This window comes from Prinia subflava, chromosome 13, assembly GCF_021018805.1.
Source record: "Prinia subflava isolate CZ2003 ecotype Zambia chromosome 13, Cam_Psub_1.2, whole genome shotgun sequence".
Classification (NCBI taxonomy): domain Eukaryota; kingdom Metazoa; phylum Chordata; class Aves; order Passeriformes; family Cisticolidae; genus Prinia; species Prinia subflava.
The window spans coordinates 6,830,001-6,850,719 of NC_086259.1; the positions used below are offsets into that span (position 1 = coordinate 6,830,001).

General features: G+C 37.7%; 1 long non-coding RNA gene across 1 annotated transcript in view; it reads right to left on the reverse strand.

The window, feature by feature from the left end:
• LOC134557784 (uncharacterized) overlaps positions 1 to 20,498 on the reverse strand; it is a 47,272-nt gene extending 26,774 nt beyond the window's left edge. Inside the window, exons 1-2 of the long non-coding RNA XR_010082181.1 lie at positions 20,400 to 20,498; positions 7,932 to 7,998 (exon numbers count right to left, since the gene is read on the reverse strand). This is a non-coding gene — a long non-coding RNA (uncharacterized LOC134557784). The remainder of the gene's footprint in view (positions 1 to 7,931; positions 7,999 to 20,399) is intronic.
• Between the last annotated feature and the right edge of the window lie 221 nt (positions 20,499 to 20,719).

Genomic DNA, 20,719 nt, shown 5'->3' on the forward strand with positions numbered 1-20,719 from the left:
TTATTATAATAAACAATATTAGTATAAACTTAAATGTACACATAAACAGGAGAGTACAGAAATATATTTTAAAATTGCCTTCAATCTCCTTTTCTTTTACTTTTTTTGTGCTTTTCTGACATAAGTTTTACCTAAATTCGAGCACTGCCTACTGCTGAACTTGATGTAGTAAATAAAGCTGCAAGGTTTCACACGGGATTGCCACATTATTGAAAGCACACTGGAACAGAGTTAGGAAAGCACACATCAGTGTTGCAGGGCTGTGACTCCTTCATAAACAGAAGCCAAACTGTGTCAGTTTTCAAATGAGAGAAAAGACTTGCTAAAAGATTCAAGATGTCGGGAAGAATGTGCCCTACAATGCCAACTTACTGCAATAAACCTAGCTCAGTAACTAGACTGTGGGCTTCTTTGTGTCTCATACTCTGAATGCGGTAAAAAGACCTCTGTTCCTCCTGCTACAGGGGAGGGAGTCTGAAGAGGACTGAAAACTGACAGCTCTGAAAAATAATAAAGCAACAATCAGAGGCAGACATGGTGATTCTCAGGGAGGACTGATATTAAAGAGCCAGAGCTGCTAAACTCATTAGCATAGGTAAATCTGTTAAAAATGTCTTTCAGCAGACAATTTGGTTTCAACCCAAAACAGGCCAAAACTGACATTGCAATGTGAAAATGTTTACCTTAGGAAAGTCAAAACACTGTCCTTAAATTCTGTCATTTATGTTCCAGTATGCTCTATTACAATATAGCCCAACCATCTGAAATAATCAGATGTAAACCAGGCATTTCAACTCCATCAAAACATTTGCATACCTCCCCCCTGCAAACTTCAGAAAACATATTTTATGTTGGAAATCATGTCAATCAAATTAGGAAAGTTTTCAAGGTAAAACATATTCTTAAGTGCTTGCTTTTATGAGACTGTGGGCAGTGACATGTCCCCACAAAAGGAAAGAATGGTTTTGAGGAATAAAAACAGGTAGTGTCGAGGGCTGGATGGTTCAGTGAAGGGTGGGGCATGAGGAGTAGCTCTGGAGGAGCCTGGGCCATCTCACACCCTCTGCCTGTAACTGAGCTCCCAAAAGGACTCACTCACTTTGTGTTCTTGAGCTTCAGGGTTTTGCTCAGCTGGGAAACCTCCTCTGACCCTTGTTGCCAGCACGAGGATCAGTGCCCCATCACTCCCTGGGGACTCTGCTGTGGGTTCCCCTCACCACCAGCCTCATGCTCTGCAAACCACTCACCCAGTGCTGCTACTGGGACATTTTTTGCCACATACGACCAAGATTAGAATTCTCCTGCTCAGCTACTGGAGAAGAGCAGGCTCCAATGTGAGAATTTTCAGCACCTTATATTACCCACCCCCATGTGTAAATTTTGGACTCCCTGGCCCACTCCCTCATCCCTCTCCCCTTCTTCTGTCTGTACCCTTCAAGAAAAATTTCAGGTTTTAGTTAAAATCAGAGAGTTGTTTTAGTTTTGTTTCCTTATTTTTTAGAAATGCAAAAGCTGCCTAAAAATACTTCTAGGGTAAATTTGTGGGGGAAAAAAAACAAAGGGAAAGAGAGAAGACAGCTTGTGTAACAAATGCATGTCCCATTAGCAACCAACAGTAGTTTAAAAAAATTATTAGCACTTACAATTTTCCATTGGTACTTTCTCTTTTCAAAATTTCTTCACTATGCACATTAGGTACATAAAAAACAGGCTTTGCCAACTGTCCATGAAAGAATATGGGTAAAATAAATCTATTCAGTGAAAAAATACAAATATTAGGATATGCATTTCATATACATTTGTTTCTAACGCATATTTTATTAGGATATTTCAATGATTTCTGAATACTAAACCAATTAGTCCCTACTCCAAAGAGAGACTTGATCACAGTTTTTGCTTTAAGATCATGTTTGAGTTCAATATTTAAGCCAACCCAAGTCTGGAAGCAATAGAGTACTTGTGGAAAATGTAGATATATTTTCTTTATCTAAAGCCACAGCAGAGTTTTCCTTTTTCCATCATTAATAGTATAAAAAGATTAGTACAAACAAAACAAAAAAAAAGAAAGAAAGAAAGAAAGAAATTTCACTCCTACTTTCTTATTTCTTTAGATCTTAACCTGACATTAATGAGCAAATACACACTAGGATGATGATCACACTGTAGGATAAAATGGCTCGTATACTGTGTTGATAAGTTAAGATGAAAGAAACCCACAACAAAGACACAACAGTATTGCAGAGATATGTTTAGATTCCAAAATATTTGTATCAGTCAAAGATAGAAATACCCAAGACAAAAAAACCCCAACTGATAAATAGAAACATCCACTTTTCCCCCACTTGACTGTATAATAAGGATCCTGTTTATTTTAAAGTGTTGCTCCATCACTTTGCCTAGCTGCCACATACAATACACAGATGTAGTATGTACATATTTTCCATCTGATCTCTGATGCCTTTGCTCCCATTGAAAATCAGTGCCAACTCTACACAAGCATTTGAGGATAGGATTTACATTACAGGAGACAAAGGAGATGCTCAAATGGGAACAGTACTGGCATTGAAATCCTGACCCTGGTGATCTAAGACTGCAGTTAAGATCCCTATGAGTAACATCTCTGACGCAATTCTTCCCAAATCTCAGAACAAAGCATTACAATTTGCACTGGGCTGGACTATAGCAGAGAAGTTTACAGGAACCATGGCTGCAAAATCCAAAAAATGTTACCTGAAATGTACTTTACATGATCCCAACCTCCATATAACCATCTTTACTTTAATTACACATATAATGGCACATTTCTTCATTTATATTCTGCTGGGTAGTACCCTCATTTCAATAGGAGTCATGTACCAACAGCTTCTCCGATTTTTTTCTACTGGATGTCTTTTTCCTCTTCCCAGACCAATTGGCTTATTTACCTAAGACATCCTGACACTTTATTCCATCACAACATGGCACTGTTCCCTCAAAGTGAGGTCGGTCATTAGATGTCTCATTCTGAAACGTGAATATTAATGCCCAGAAGACATGAACCGTAAGCATCACAGATGGACAAGAAGGGATTAGACATAAATTGGTAACAGGATTGATAACAATTCACAAGTACGTCAGGCACGATGACACATTGCCTTGATCGACAAGAGCTACTATTCCCAAATTGTACTTCCACAAGCACCTGCAATTCCCTCACCAATCCAGATTCATAATAAACATTTTAAGACTGGTATTTTTGCTAATGGCATCAACCCAATGCCAAGCACAAGTCAATAGGAAAACCACTTGCAAGGAATGGAAATCTGAAGGAAATGCAGAAGGCACGGTGGATGAATGCTGCAGCAGTCAATCACGTACACTTAAGAGAAAAGAGGAGGTTGTAATCCAAAAGAAAATTTTATAACAATAAAACGTGATGCGCTCTATTTAAGGAATGAAGCAGAACTTCACCAAACAGTTCATAATAAATGCTGTGTGATCAGGTATTTCGTATATATAATCTTGTGTTTAATAACATTTTAATTGCAGCTAGAAACTGCAACTGTTTAAAAGTTCTGCCCAACAGCCCCAGTAGGAGTCAGGCACTGTATGCAAAGGCACATTCAGGGAAAAACTGAAACACCCCACACATGGATACTTTTTTGTCTCAATGACTGGAAAAGGTCATTTACCTAAGATAGTAAATAAAGTTGAATATATCAACCCCACTGACTCTCCTTCTCTCCTTCTCTTAATCCTTTTTTGTCAAAACCAACTGCCTAATGATATTATCTTGTGATTTTACAGCTACTTATTTTGGTGGTGGGCAAAGGACACTGGTTACTCTTCATCATTGATAAAAAAAAATTGAATTGAGAATAATCTTATGGTTTCTTCTGCTAAAGATAGGTACACATTGTACTGCATTGAAATAGTCAAGCTAGATCTAATTAGGAAAAATTAGTACAGGTAGAACACAAAGTTAACACAGCTTTATTCCCTTCACTACACAAGATAAACCAGGTACTTCTGCCTAATACATTCTGTGCCTGACAAACTTCTGTAAAACTGAGCTGAGTAGTTTTTGCTCTGAAGGATGCAAACTGAAATTGTTTTACCAAAAAAAAAAAAGTCCCTAAGTCTTCTTCCTTATTGATTACTGCTAGTTTTATCAATTTACTTGTTAGCACAGCACAAGAATTTACATCTTCATTCACTTTGTTTGGATTGTTTATATGTGTTTTTGGGAAATGAACATCTCATCCATTCTAAAGCCAGGCCTGGCTCCAGCATGGCAGTGGAGGCACACAGACCTAAGAACAGCCTTCTGAACCAGGTTCTGAACATTCCAGGTCCTTCCTGCTAACTTGAATTCCATAAGTAATCTTAGTGAATTGTGTCACGAAAATGGGAGCATCTTCATTTGTTGTTTTTTAAAATCTATGTAATTCTTGCCCTGTCTCTAAATGCTTTATATTAAATATTCACTAGAAATACATTGGGAATTTGCATATCCTTCATAGTAACTATTCTTTTCATTCTAAAGACAAACTGACAATTTTCTTGGCTAACTTTATTTTTTTTTCTTTTTCTTTCAAATGAGAAATTTCAACCTGACTTGGACACAGTGGCTACAATCCTTCTCCTCATGAATCTCCTATTGCATGACACTTCTGACTGTGCCTCTCCCCCAACAGGAACTGACTTGGACAGTCAAGCTCTCCAGGAAAAAGGCTGGATACGAAGGGTTCAACAGAAATTTCAGCTGGAGCTACAGACAAACCATCAAATGGTAAAGCAGAAGAGCCATAAAATTCATCTCAGGAGGATCTTCTGCCCCTCGTCTCCTATACAGACAATTTGGGAGAAAGGAAGGTGAAGAATGGAAGCTTTCAAGAACAACCCATCCAGGACAGAAGATAAAATCTGCACGCTACCCTGAGGAAACAGGGTACAAAGTTCATCCCTATGTTTGTATTTCTAAAGAGCGTAAAATATCAAATATCCCTCTTGAAGAATAATTCTCTCTCTAGTCTCTTACACATTGCTGTATAACTATACAATAAATATTATCCTGCTCACATGCCTCTGTTTACTTAGTATACATTACATTTGATGCTATCTGGCAGCATAAGTTTTAGTTCTGTCATTTTAAAATATTAATAGTTGTCAATCAAAACAGAAAGTGCATAATAAAAATGTTCTAGAAACTAATAACCCTATATTTCTACACCATCAGCTTGGCGCTAAGCATGGCTAAAAATGAGATTAATTATATGTTTGCAGAGGCCCAATACAATCAGACAGTCTTCTAAACAACATCCTCCTAGAAACGAACACAGACTAGATACATAATCGTATATATAGTGTGTATGTATTAGGCAATACATGCAGCTCTAAATTAATAGCATTATCTTCACTTGGCCCAGTCTTAAAAACCTTCACAATCTGCCCAGTGACAGTGCTACGTGGAGGATGAGAGAAAATGGTATGGTCAACAGCAAAGTAATTTATGGAGATTTTCTGCAAATATTTAGAAGCATGGAAGCACCGAGGAGATACACACAAGACACGTCCCTGAAGTTATGACCAACATATCATGGTAAACTGTTCAATTTAAGATAGAGGGTCAGAAAAACATCCTTTGAATTATGTCTGTCAAACTTTAGTGGGAACTTCACTGCTTGGGACATTTAAACCTCTTCTGGACAAAGTATCAGCAAGTACCCTGTAGGGAACAATCCTGTAATGTCATGAAGATGGACTAGATGTACAACAGGACTTTTGCTGCTCTATTTTTTATTACTCTAATCCATCACCCTTGCTGAGGTGAAGTTTTATGTAGACCTTTAAAATTATGACCATTTGAAAATTATGTCTGTGTCTGTATAATATATACACACATATGGATGTAAGGTCTGGCTTTTAAAAACTCCATGTAGAAAAACATATTTTGCTCCTAATTTGCCCATGCTATAGCTGTAACTATGCAATAATCTCACAAATACAGATAGAAACCTCCAATTATGGTTGTGGGAACACACAATTTATGGGCATGATTGAGACATGTGAATTTCCAACTTTGGCATGTAGAAATTTAAATATGTGTGCTGAGAACACATATTGATCTGTGACTGGTCTGGTTGTGCCACAAAATTAAGATCAGACTCTGAGTTTTGCCCCAAAATAGAAAATCAAAAATCCTGCAAGGTAGGCAAGCTGACGTTGAAGCTTACAAATGAAGCTAAGGAGAAGTCCCACAAGGACCTCCTAAACAAGATTATTTTTATCAAAGATTTTCAAGGAAAAAGGGAAATATTTTATTTGATTTCCTTCTGCCCAAGCCACTGTGATCCTTCTGATATTTCTTTGCATCCCACTTTTGGAGACAAGCTAGAACTCCCTCTTCTTAAAACCTGAAGGCCACTGAGGAGTTTGTATTGAAAAAATATTAATATTTAAGAGGTTTCTGCTCCATGAAATGAGCAGAAAACACCTCTGTTCCCAGGCAGAGGGAACAGTGTGGCAGAACCCTCTATGGATGAGCAAGGTGTGTTATAGGAGAGGCTTCACTTTGCCCATGCACGTGTACTGTCATTTCTGTTGTTCCAGAGTGGAAATCCTCTTGCTGACTAGGGCACTAGGCAATCACCCCTGTATGAGTGCCATCATCTCCATACTTCAGTAGGGAAGAAAAACAGTAAGAGGATATGGAGGAGGAAAAGGCATTTCCCTTTTAATCCTTTAGACAGCAATAGCCATAACTGGCTTTTCTATAGACTTTGGCTGTAGTTTGTCACATTGTAGTATTAGAGTGAGAAACAGCAGCCCTCACTCATTTTTATACACAAATCTTAATGAATTCAGTTGCTGCTAAGGATTCGGAATGGTGGCAGGATATGGCCATTCACTATAAAGGCCCTAAAGCCTTCATAATTACTGAGTATACAGAATATTTATTATAGAGACTGCACTAGGCCTCTTTTGTGGGCTGCCCTGGGCCTGTTCTCTGAGCCACATCAAGCAAGAAGTTTAAATGAAACTGCTCCCAAGTTTCTGAAATGGTTTAATAAAACATATACTGACTGTAATATTCAGTTTATAGTAGAAAACTATTGCCCCTTGGTTTGAAAAATGACCTCTAGTTGGCAATTTTACTCTCAGCTTCATAGATTATAGTCCGCTGTTGGTCATTTTCTCAATCCACAGGGCAATACTTTTCCATAACAAGCTCAAACTGCAATCAGTATTTGTAGACTGTTACACAAGTTGAGTATAATATGTCTCAACACATTCTATTATATGACTAAACAAAAGAAATAACAACCTGGTGACACAGACATATGGAGAAAAGCAGAGCTATTCTATTAATACTGAGATAGCAGAAAAACATATTTCTTTGTATTGTGCTAATTTGCATTAAATTTTGTGTCTTCAATACACAATAATCTCTAATTTGGTTTTTTTCCTTAATAGTGTTTTGGTTTGTGTTGTCTTATGCCTTTTCTTATTTTAATGTAAAACCACAAATACTAAATTCTATTAGAATCAGATTTTTAAAATGACGAATAGTGACTGATAACGTAGCATGGTAAAATCACATGAAAATGTACTCACATGTAAAAGATCATTTGCTCTTAGGCTCACAAAGCACACATTCATAATCTTATGGGTTTGATATTAGGAAGTTCCAATACAGTGCAGTAGACAAGATGAAGGTGATTGTTTCAGCACTTAAATACCATGTTGAAATACCATGTTTTGGAAAAACAGCTCCCATATTAGACAACCAAAGAGATAAACTGCGTTGAGAAGTCTCTGCCCAGGAGCTGAGGGAGATCTGGTGTCTGTTCCAAGAAATGCCCTGTGCAGCTCTGCCAGTGACTGCTGTCTAGAGAATCACCCCCTTCCCAAGGCACAGGTACTGGGGGCTGCAGGCTGATCTGGCTTACCTGGCTGGAGTGTGGTGAGATTTAATTCTTTAATCAACGGGTGACCAACGCTCCTGTAGACGCTTTGCTGCAAATACAAAACATTCATAATTACAAGCCTAATATTTGTTCCAATCTGTAAACAAAACTCTGTGGTTAAAACGTGATACCCACTCACACTCAGAGACAAAGGGAACAACTTCCTGAGGCGAGGCCAGAGCACTCAGGCAAAGGGGACATTTTGCCACCCTTCCTATAGAAATTATGAGTTTCCTATCTGTTAAAAAAATTCTCCAGATTACTGAAGATCTGTGCTAGGCAGAAGGGAGAATCTTGGCTAGGATAAGACCCATATGACAGAAAGGTCCATCTCTATGGATGGCTTCTGAATCTATAAGAATCTACATCACTGCATTTTGGGATAGTAAAGGGACAGATGATTTTTTTTTCTTCATTTCCCACTATGTTGCTCAATCACATCTTCACCAACATTCTCTAGCTGGAATTTGATTTGTCTGGATTCATTTAAACATATAGAAACTGCGTGCAGAAGCTTTAATATGTTTGAGCTGAGAATGTACTTGAACGATTACCAGAAGATGATGGCTCTTTATCTTACAAGTCTTCAAGGAATTTAGATGTTTAACTCATTAATAGTGTTTGCTGCATTAGATTTTATGTTTTCATGATTTTAGAAGAAATGTTTCCTAATACAGAAAAAAAATCCAGGCTTTTTTTCTTTCCCCAACATTTTTCATTTTAGGGTAATAAAAGTGATACATATGTGCCATAATGTAATGGATTAATTAAGGAATATGATGTTTATCCTAGGTTCTGAGTTGTACATCTTCATAACTCACTCATAAAAATTAATGTATTATACCACGCTCCAGAATGATATATCTATTTTTACCATACCTGTTGAGAATAAATTGTTCTAAATTGGATTATCTTGATATCCAGTGAAAAATGTAAAAATTACATTGTTATTTTAAGAATTTACATTGCTGTGTATAAGCAAGCATAATCTTCTCACTGTGCTTTTGAACTGTCATGTTCTTTCCACTGTTATGAAATCCTAATTGCTGCTGCCACACCTAAAATCAAATGCAGTGCATATTGTATTTCTCCACACACTGCATTTCCTATCTTAATCACAAAACCATATACAGTATGTTTCTGGCCAATTCTTTCATTTCTGACTATTCCTGTATATAAGCAACACACAATTATGCATGCAAGGACTCATAAAATCCTCATTTCTAAAATCAACAGATGAAAAATCCCTAAATAATAATGTACAGATGTTTCATATTCAAATGAGCTGTTGGCATGTAAGGCTGCCAATCATGCCAATGCATGCAATAAAATTGGTGAATTTCAAGGTACTCGGCATTTACAACATATTTTTAATTTTTTTTTAATCAAAAGACCATTTTAGAAAGATGAAAATGACAACTGTTCAATAAATACATAATGATATATTTCTGATCTTCTCTTGAAATTTCCGTGGGTGGTCAACTACCATATATTTTTTCATACCAATTCCTGTTCCTTTTTCCTCAAGAAAGTTGATTTTTCGGTCCTTAAACCTCACTGCCTCACTAAAAGTAAATTATCTGCATGTTATCTGCAGAGTAATCCTCTTCTTGAATACAAGACAGAACATCAGAGTTTCTAATCCTTCACAGATAGAGTAATTCATATCCACTGTACGTTTTACTGTAAAGACAGAGTAATACAATATGTTTGATAAATCATGTATGTGCCTGTGTACAAAGAAAAAGGTTTATCTCCTCTCCTACAAGATGCATCCGTATTAAAGCACACACACACACTCCCCATGCTGGCACTGCAACAATCTTTAGAAGTCCTATAATAGAGACATCTAAGTTTAAAAAATGAAGCAGCTCGCAGGTCAAACAAGTTCCTGATGAGAAGTGCTTAACCAGAAGTATTATTCTACTGATTGTAAGTTTTCATCTGTACATCAAACCCCAGAGTCTATTGATTAAATAAAACTGATCCTTTTTTATTATTATTATTTCAAAGCAAAAGAGAATTAAATCATCCCCATTGTTTTCCCTTTGTTTGGATCTATCACAGTTTGCACACTGGCCATGCATCCTGCTTATAATTACAACATCCTTAAGGAGAGCTTATTCTACAATGACTGATCATAGGTTTCTTGCCTCTTCCTCTAAATCCTCTGCTCCTGGTCATAATCAATGGCACTTGATGGCCCAATATTCTGATCCAATGTGGCAAGCTATATGATCCAAGATATGCTTAGAATCAATAAATTCATTTGCTTCAGGAAATTTTGGATCAGGACTACTTTAAGTATATGTAAATACAAGAATTTACAGCAATTATGCTGGCACATCTTTCTCATACCTCTTTTCTATTGCATAATTAGCTGCGTCATGCCTTAATTTTGCTTGCAATCCTACATAAAGGAATCCAGGCCAGACAGCCCTTGCAAAGCCTTACCAAAGTCAAGGTCTGCTGGCTGAGAGAACAGAGGGTCTCTTTCAGCAAAACACATCAAAACACAGCAAATCTTTATATTGCTGAGCCCCGCATGGCATTGCCTGGGCTCTGAAGATACCATCAAATGCCAACATTGCACGAACACCTAACAGACTGCTTTAAAGGGCACCAACAGGTGTATGCAAAAATCTTCTTGGACTTGAGTTCGCCTTTCTTTTTCCCTTGTGCAGAAATGTCCATGTTTGGTTAATAGTTCCCTTGGGCTCCTGTGTCTCCAAGTCAGCCTCCAGCCTGGTTCCAGAGTACCTGTGCAGTGCAAACATGATCTGACACTCAGCTCACAACATAACACAGCCAGCAATCCCTGCCTAGAGAATGTAGTTCCCATTCTGGAAGGTAATCACTGTTAGGCTCAAAGGGAGCATCCAAGTTCACTTCTGTGTCTCATCCCACTTACAGATGAAAAGATATACACTAATGTCAATTCTGCTACTGTATATACACATGGTTTAGTAAATTTTATAAAGTATTCTGAATCTTTTTCTAAAGACCAGGAACTCTAATGTGATTTGAATCTTCATTAAATTAGCATGGCAGACTAGGGTACATGTGTAACTAGCAATAAAATATAAAAAAAACCAATTATTCCCTGTTACTTATTTCACTGCAATGGAGTTACAAAACTGCAGAATGATGAGTAAATACAGACATCTGTACCAGTTCAGAAAGCTGCAGGTTGGGCATATCTTTCAGCCCTTTAATCTTTTTGCACTGGCAATCCATAGTTCAGAACCAGCAGAGCAGAGCAGAGAACCTTGTTTCTGCTAAGTAGCACTAATTTCTGCCCATAGTGACATTCAGAAGAGGATGAATTGAGTCACGGGGGTAAGAAAAGTGTTTGCTTATGATGTGGCTGTCACCAGTGAAGATGAGTTTGTAACACCCTCCAAGCATCAAAACGACTCACAAAAGATACATTAAAAAAAAATAAACCCAACAGATAGTCTTGGAAAATATATCAATGCTGTTCTTCAAACTGAAAAAGCAGAAGTCAGAAGATCAAGAACGTGCAGTTAGGATTTTCCTATTAGATAAAGAACATAAGGATTTTCCTGAAGTCTTTGATTGATAGATGATCTTTTCTTTCTTTTCAGGCAGAACAGCTGTCCAGTGAACTAGAAGAAATAGCCCCGAAGACAGCTTTGTGTCTGATATGACTTTGAGAGGGAAAATTATTCCAATGATAAATGCTTTACATGGAACATCTAATAAAATAAAATAAAAATGTCATCCACAAAAGAATTTTTCTTTCTATTTGAGTAAGCAATTCCTATCATCTGTGGGGCAGGAGTGTTGCTGCATCTGAGACCAAAGAGAAAAGGTATTTCCCTCAAAATTGGATCTGGAATGAACTTAACCAAAAAGAGGCAATAAGTGCTTTTAAGAGAAGGGAAACTGGGAAAATGCAGAGGGAAGATGAGAATTTCCTGACCGTTGTCAGGATGCAGTGACCTGGGATGTGCTGTAACCTCCATCATTCTTCTCGGTAAGGAAATCTTTAGGTGAAATGTGGGTGCTTTGCTGGCTGATCTCTGCCATAGTGACTGTATGCAGAAAGAGCTTGACTATGCTCAAAAAATCCCAAAGCAATAACAACCAACACAAACCTCCTCAGCAGAAGAAGGTAAAAAATTGTGTAAATTTATTCAACCTAATGGAATTAAGTAAATTACACAAATGGAGAACAGCCAGTGTGAGAATTGATTAAAGTTATGTCCAGACTAGAGGAGAGATGGCTGTGAATGAAGCCTTTCTGGAGCTTGTTCTAGAGCTGTGTTTTGGCAGCGTGGTGAGGGGCTAAGGAAAGAGCCTTAGAGAATGAACAGCCACAATGCTCAGATGAAATTTGTACATCTTTGTCATTTTCAAACACATCTCAGTGTGACACTTCAGTGGATAGATGAGCACTGATGGATGCTGTCACACACAGACAGCAAAAGGAAGAGTTATCACAACTGCATTTTCCTTGAGAAGCCAAATCCAGTATAACACCAGCCATGGCCAGCAGTACATCCATGTTCAGCCAGCTGCCCTCCAGAGCCTTGACGAATCTGCCACATAGACCCTGTGCTCCATTCATTTGGCCAAGACTAAACAAAGGCCTGTCCACATCTGCCACAGGGCAGAGGACCTCATGGCTTAGAAACACCTCACAGAAGAGCATGATAAACCTTCCACTCACCCTTTTTGTCTTTCAAGATGGAGCTGTCCTCAGCAACACTTTCACTCTTCTCCAAACCAAGCCCTTCTACCTCTGCCAAAGCCTTCCTGTGTAGGCCCCTGTGAGTGTACTTATTCCAGAGCTAATTACAATTAAATGAGTATTTTAGCACTGAGAAACTAGAGACAGGTACATGCTCTCATGTACATTTGCACAGCTAGAAATCTTTTCTCTCCCTTCCCTTGCATAACTTGAATGCCCTTCCTCCCTTACCCCAAACATTCTCCTTCATCCCTGTCTCTGGAGTCTTCCTTCTCCCTCCAGAGAAGGTGCCATTGATGCTGTTCCCCTGTGTGTTCCCAGCAGCTCTTGACATCCACCTGCTCCTCTGCCACCTCACCTGCCCCCTCCCCTCCCAGTACTGAGTGCCAGCCCCTGCTCTCACGCAGATTTTAGATCCACACTTTGCAGAAATCCTGCTCCATGGGATTCCAACAACAGAAGAATGGAAGATAAGAACATAAAAGCACCCTCAGTGTGCTGTCCCATCAGGAAGCCAACTAAATCTGGTAGACACTGTCCTCTCTGACCCATAAGCAGGAGAGGGCTGTGCATTTAGACAACAGCAATTCAGAAAACAACTCTATATGGTCTATAACCAGCCAGCACCACCTAACAAAGAGCATTTGCCTAAGTCCTTACTTTTGAGGTAATCAAATAGCATTTTGAAAAAATAAAATGATTTCCCCACATACATGTTCCATATATATTTATATGTTTCCCCTCATTCTCCCTCACTTTTAGTTTGCAGTGACAATCAGCAATTATTTTACAGAGAAAAACTCTAACAACCTTATGGGATGCCTTTAGTAATAAGATAATTATTTGTAACTCTGTAAAGAATTATAATTTTTAATTTAAAAAGAAATCAAATAAAAACAGCTTTCATCTTCCCTACCATGTGAAGAAAACATTCTCTGCCTACAACTCAAATTATCATTCTCTCCTTTGTGCAAAATGAATTGACCCAGAAAACTAAAAGGGTAAGAACCCATATTTGCTGGGCTTATTCAGCAGCCAAAAGTTCATGAAAAACACTGTTGTGTATCACATAGCAACCACTTGATGCCTATTGTTAAAATACAGTAGTTATTCAAAAAGTAAAATCTTGCATTCTCAAATAAGAAGCCAGGCTGCAATGTGTGTTTACTGTTTTGGGGAAATAGTCATCTTGCCATTTTCTCTTTTTCCATAGTCTTGGCATATTTGGTCAGCTATGCAATGTGCAGTTACCCACAGGAAAGAAAAAGAACACAAGAATTTTTCTCTAATGTTGAGCTCACAGGACAATGTCCATTCAAAGCAACACTTGGGATCTCTTTTAAGAACATTAAATGTGCTCTATTTTTATCCAGCCATAGTTGCAGTAAAAATGTAATATTCCAGGGAAAGGGCATGAGGGAGAAATGGAGAGAAGCTTCTGCTTTCTGACTGTTAGAGTTGTACACTTTCACCTGTTCTTAAAGAAAGCTGCTCCTGGAAAGTCCTGCACAGGCGTCCACCCTGCTACTGTGCATTTGCACCTCCTCCCAGCACTGCTACCTGGCACTACAGCTGGGCACAGGTATAAATTTCACAAACATCTCCCTCTTCACCTTTTCTCCAGTTCTTTTGCGGAAGAATAAACATGAAAAAGTGAAATAAAGGTAAAATTTATACAGAAGGAAAGTCAGCCATAAAGTCAGAAAATAGATTAACAGTTTCTGATAAATGGAGCTTGTATTACTTTAAAATGTTTGAAAAGCAGTGGCAGATCACTTGAGCTACTCTGACTTTCCCAAATTTCCCTGAGAGCTTAGAGTTAGACCCCAGCTTGTCACAATTGCATCAGACTGTCCATTTAAACTATCAAAGCAAAAGGGTTCTGCTGAAACAACTTCTGGAGAAGATGAAGGAAAGAATAAGAAAGATATAAACTCCCTTCTAGGTTTTATTATGTGCTGTTACACAAACAGTGCAACTTAGAACTTCAAGATAATGACACCTTGAATACCAGAAGGGAATGGCAGACTTGCTTAGCATAACTTAGATATTTCATCAAGCCTGTGTGCAAACAGGTGTGCCATATTTTTGCTAGTGGTAAGATGCTTTTTGAGATTATCTTCTTATCTAGGAGCGTGTTTAAACTCCTTTTGAGCACTTAAAATAAGACAGTGGCAGAAAGTAGATTAAAAGGGAGAAAATGTATGAACACAGACTTTTTGCCAAGAACCTTACTTTGAGCCCAGCTGTATCCAGGTATGTGCGTGCTGTTTCCTAGTCTCTGAAAAGAAAAGTGAGGGGTAGGCAGTAAAGCCTACATGAATGCATGAATCTGCAGAGGGAAAAGTGTGAGAATGAATTAGGTACCCAGCAGCAAAGAGATGGGCTTTAGGATTTGAGAGAAGGATCTGGCTGTTACAAATACAAGATGTAAAGCATGGATGGATGAAGCTGCAGCTCACCTACTGCAAGTGTTTATGCTTGCTGAAAAATAAACTTTACTGGAGGTCAGAGCAGATGCAAGAAGCAACAGCTCAGCTGGCTTACAAAGCAGAAGTTTAGATGCAATTATTTCAATCAAAGGCAGATCAGGGTGTACTTCTAGGCAACGATTGTCTATACACAGGAATTGGTTTGGTCATTGGTCAGTGAACTGGCCAGGACAGGATGTGGTAATTGCTACTTCCACGGTAGTGGAAGAGCTGTAGCTACAAAACTTCTCTCATGTAATTTATCAGTAACATATAGCAGAACTTCATGAAACAAAAACCAAGCTATTACATCCAGAGCACAACCAAAAATTAAGAAATCTTTCCCCCAAAACAATGAAAGGTATGTACTGAAGAACAATGCAGAACTTGTCTAGCACAACTCATATTCTCCTCTGAAAATGTATGCTTCTCTCAGAAGCAGATTCCCAGCACAGGGACTGGTAATTTATGATCCACCAAAATACTCTGTTGAACAAAAAAGTAATACCTACACCGTGCCTATGCAAATCACTAAGAATAAGTGACTCCAAGGACCAGTAAGAACAAAGCCCAAAACTCCTATCAAACATTATCTGAGGTTTGAAAAAGTCAAGACAAAGTGTAATTTTTTTAAAATGGGGATAAATTGGGATTTCTGTAACAATTGACTCATTTTGCCTGCTTTTATCTAAGGATCTCAAAGAGCACTCCAAGTGTTAATTAAATTACAAAGCATTTTTGAGACAGGTAAATGGTATTATGCCCACTGGGGAACAGAGAGAACATTTATGTTTCATTACTAAAGTCACACAGTAATCCAGTGGCTAGTAATATAACCCAAGAACTGCCAGTTGCCACTTTTACTCATTGACTTGATGGCTTCACAAGAGATAAAATTAGCCTTAAAAGCCAAAAATACTTCTCCTCTTGTGCTTTTTTATCTTTCAAGACTAGGCCAAGATTCTTTAATTTTATTTTATTCTTCTTCCTCTGCTTACCGGGAGGCCTTTCTTTCAGAGTCACACAAAAGAAGCCACTTCCTAACCTACCCAAGTGTGTTAAGGATCACAGTACAGCAACACGGGCAAGAGCTCAAACAAGGGCAGTGAACTGTAATGGGGCTCTTTAACAGCTTGTGCAGCTGCACCAGGGTCCTCTTCTCCCTTCTCTAACCAGTCCTGCTCCCAGAGATGACACACCAGGGCCTCTGTCCCATCAGAACAGAGATGGACAGATGTGCAGAAATAATCCCTGACTGGCCAATTCACTGACTTCCAATCCTGCTTTACCAATGAGAGACATAAAACTACCCTGAGGAACCTGGTGCCTGAGGCACTAAAGATAGGAATCTCTCATTGAACTGAATGATATCAAAAACAATCAACCAGACCCTGAAAATGCTTTAGATCACGAGAAGTCTATTCTGCAGTCTACTACATCTATTTTGAGTTGCATGTGGAGAAGGGAGGGAGAAACAATTCACTGACTGTTCTATTCTTAGCCCAAAAGAGAAAGCCACCATTTTTCATTTCAGTTTGGCCCTGACTGGTAGAAGCGCAGGATGCAGGAGCAAAAAAGCTGTAAGGTATGATGCAATCTGCACAATACACAGTCCAACCTAAGGCATCTCTAATTCAAGACTGGTACAGCTCAGTTAGAGCTTTAAATAATTATATCTCCATTAGTAAACTAATTTTGGAGAGTAAAAGGTTTTCTATTTTGTACGTTACTATTTACTACTAAAAACGGGAAGCATCTTTAGGAACTTTCTTTAAGCCTTTTGAATACAATGCTGAACCAAGATTTCAGGCTTTATTTTCTCTTTCATTTCTTGTTATGTCATGAAGAATCAGCTACGTGGAAGAGATGAGAGTGTCTTTGATTTAAATGACCAAGACTTAAGATTGTCTTTGCTGTGGCAGAAAATAAAGCTGCTGCATATATTTCCAGTGGCAGTATTATTGTTACATGGTATGACAATCCTAATCTTTTTTTCTTTTCCTAAAAATATGTCTAAAGAACCACACAGTTTATATACTGCATTCAAAATATTTTTCTTCGTTTACATTGATTGCATATTTCAAATCATGTTACAGCTGTATCGCTTAGCCTAAATCAAATAAGGAATCCACATAAATGCATACACACACTTTGCTTGTTTTTAGACATTCCCGGTATTGACAAGATTAAAATATTTTTCTCATTCATTATTTATTGTGATATGATGAAACAGTAATAGTATGTATTTAACAAACATCACAAAGTAGAGTTAAAATGTGGACATGCTGTTTCATTTCGATTTTGCTGTGACAGTGTTAAGTATGTGACTCCCTGACTGCAATAATGACATCTTGGGGTGATGAAGATTTAAGATGCTTTCAAGGATGCAGTGTTATCCCAACTCTTCAGCCACGCTGATTAGGAGCATTATTAAACAGAAGAACCCAAGACTGGAATGTCCTGTTGCAGAGGACTGCGGGAATCAGTGCTCGATGCAAGAGCAGCACCAAACCCCTCCAGGCATCCATCAGTGCCTAACTGGAATGACTGAAGGCAGTCAGTCACACACACCACCCAGCACTTCTATGAGCACCAAGGGGTTTTATTACCAAAAATGTGTTCTCTGGACTGATTCTCTGCCTCTTGGGTGAACTGGCAGCACCTGACAGCTGGAGCTTGGGGTCAAGCAGTGCTGTATTGGGTGAAACTCAGGTATGGGGCAGGTTCCTGTGGCTTTGGCTGTCGGGGGTATTTACCCTGGGTTGAAAACTACAGGCATGATCCCAGTTTCCAGTTCACAGCTGGGCACCATTCTGCACATTTCTACTGGCAAAAAGAAAGAAAGGAAGTGCCAAAGAGCAAGCACCACACAGCAAAGCAACTGTAACCAAACTGGTTCTGCTGGGCAGAGGAGCAGAGAGCTTTGCCTTCTGCAGAATGTGGCAGTATCTGGGTTAGAATGTAGAAAAAGACACATTTTAGCCCAAATACTTATTCTTGCATACTGCAGTCTAAATATACCTTCCATGATAAATACAGCAGAATAATCAGAAGGTACCGAATGCTTAAAATGCACCCTTAACAAAGCAAAACAATGTAATGCATATCTCTCTTTACGTGTCAAACAATTTGCCTAACAAATCATAATAATGCAGAATGATATAAAATTCACCCATCAAGCCCAAATGCATGCACGAAGATTACCATGGCAAAGAATTGTGAATTTCATTAAATATGTTAAAGGCAAAAAAAAAAAAATTCCTCTTTGAAAAATAGTAATCCTGTCTTTCAACAAAAATATTATAGGAAGCTATGAATTTGGTAGATCTGAATAGGATGTTGGTACATGTTTTACTAAGGTAATATAATGGCACACTATTATTAGATCACATTAATCATTACTGTGCCAAAGGCACTGACAGCACCACTGAAAAGGATTGAAAGGGCTGGTAATGGATATAAATTACCCATTGTGTGATAAAAGGATTTTTACTAAGAAGGTAAGAATAAAACAGCAAATTTCTAATATAACTGTTGTGTAAAAACCAAAATAAAAGTAATCCAGTCAGTAATATCCACAAAATCAGAAAGTAAGCACTTTTGAAACAAGATAAAGTCACAATAAAAACTGTATACAATGTGAAATTAATTTTGTGCTGCATAATATTACTATCAATTTAAATAGTTTACATGATGACCTCTATGGTCAAGAGAAAGGTAAGCTTTGTTAATTAGAATTGAGTATGAGCTTCTGCATGCATATTTTAAGTTTGTGGGCTTGGAATTATTTTCTTTTTTTTTTTTTTTTAACATATAATGGCTTCAGAACCCCCCCCGAAATTCAAGACATGTTGAGAGTTTTCTGTTTTGTGCATTAACAACACAACAAACAGCACATCCCTCAGATGGTTTTATTTGGATTCCAAATGCTATTACAAAACGAACCACGTCTTTGCTGAGCTATTTAACCATTTGATTGAAACCATTTGTATCACTAATTGTCCGGTCCTGTGCTCCTCCTTTACTCTGGCAAATATTTCCTGATATTAGTGGGGATCAGTGGAGTGAATTGGTCAAACTACATCCTTATTTACAGCATTAAAAAACGCACATATCTTCTCCAAAGCTGATGGAATTATTCTAGAATCAAGTCACTGTAATTCTTTTCAAGTCAATTGTCTAGAATAAAATCCAGTAGCTCACATTCAATTAGTAAGTTTTAAAAATTGTGAGCCATACTCTTAAATGATATAAATTTGTAGAGTGCAGACATCAATCCTGAAAACACTTACGTCTCTACTTAACTTTACTCACGTGAGTAATTCCATTAGCATCAGTAATTCAATACCTGCTTATGCATTTGCAGTACTGAAGCTTTAATATGCCTGGATATCCTCTCACATCAGCTATAAATCAGCACAATTCCTCTGAATCACAGAGTTTCTACTAATTCACAAGATATAAAAAGGAATGGACAACCCAGTATAACAATTAAAATAAAGAAATAACATAAGAATTTGATTTGGGAGCAGAAGCTATCAGAAATTTTGATTTAAGGATCAATTAATGCATGTGGAATGTGGAATTAATTATTGGTTATTTCCTAGGAAGCTAGACTTTTATTTCAAACTGAGGGCCAAATAACCCAATTTTGATTTCACACCTATTTCCACACCAATCTGATTTCTCAGACTTTACAGGAGGTTTTCTTCTCCTGCACTGGAATAGCTCAGAGGAAAATCACATCTACAATGTAGTACACCCCTCCACCCACTGATTTTCATGGGTGTTCTTCTCATGCTAATATACGACAGAATATGGTTCCTAATAATATGCATGAGATGTTCTATTGAACTTACGGGAGGAAAAAAAAAAAACAACCAAAAATGATAAAATGAATTTAATCAGGAGTGTCATGGGTTTTTTTAAATCAGCAGTCTGATGATAAAGTAATAAATGATGATTCATCCCCAACACAATTATTACATATCAACTGCATAAAGATGAATGCTCATGATTTTACCAAGCAGAATTTTTTCTTGAAAAAAAATCTATTTGTAGATCACTACAACCTGAAAGAACTACAATAAAAGAGTTTTGCAAGACACAGACATAATATTTTGAAGGCAAAAAAATGTGAGAACAGATTTAAAAATCCAATTTAGGTATCTCATTTTACTTTTTTAAAAAAATATGGAAAAACAAAGCTAGACTCAGATACATAAGCAGAAGAAAACATGAGAACAATATAAGTATTCTTACCCGTTATTCTTAAGCCAACGAATATGTTCCCTGGATGAGGAAATTCTTAAAAGACACAGGATAGGTACTGAAGGTCACAACTGGAAAAATAAAACCTGTGAGAAATTTAATATGTCAAAACTCAGTGTTTGAATCAGACATTTACATTAAAATATTGCAATGCCACCTCAAGCAGACAATCTACAGTACAGCAGAGAGCATTAAGAATTACAATATTAATGGGATTAACACCTTTTTTTTTTTAGCTTGCACAATGTATGTGTTTGGTGGTCATTTTATATTTGGAACTGAAAACTTCTTTCAGTTCTGGATTGTTTTGA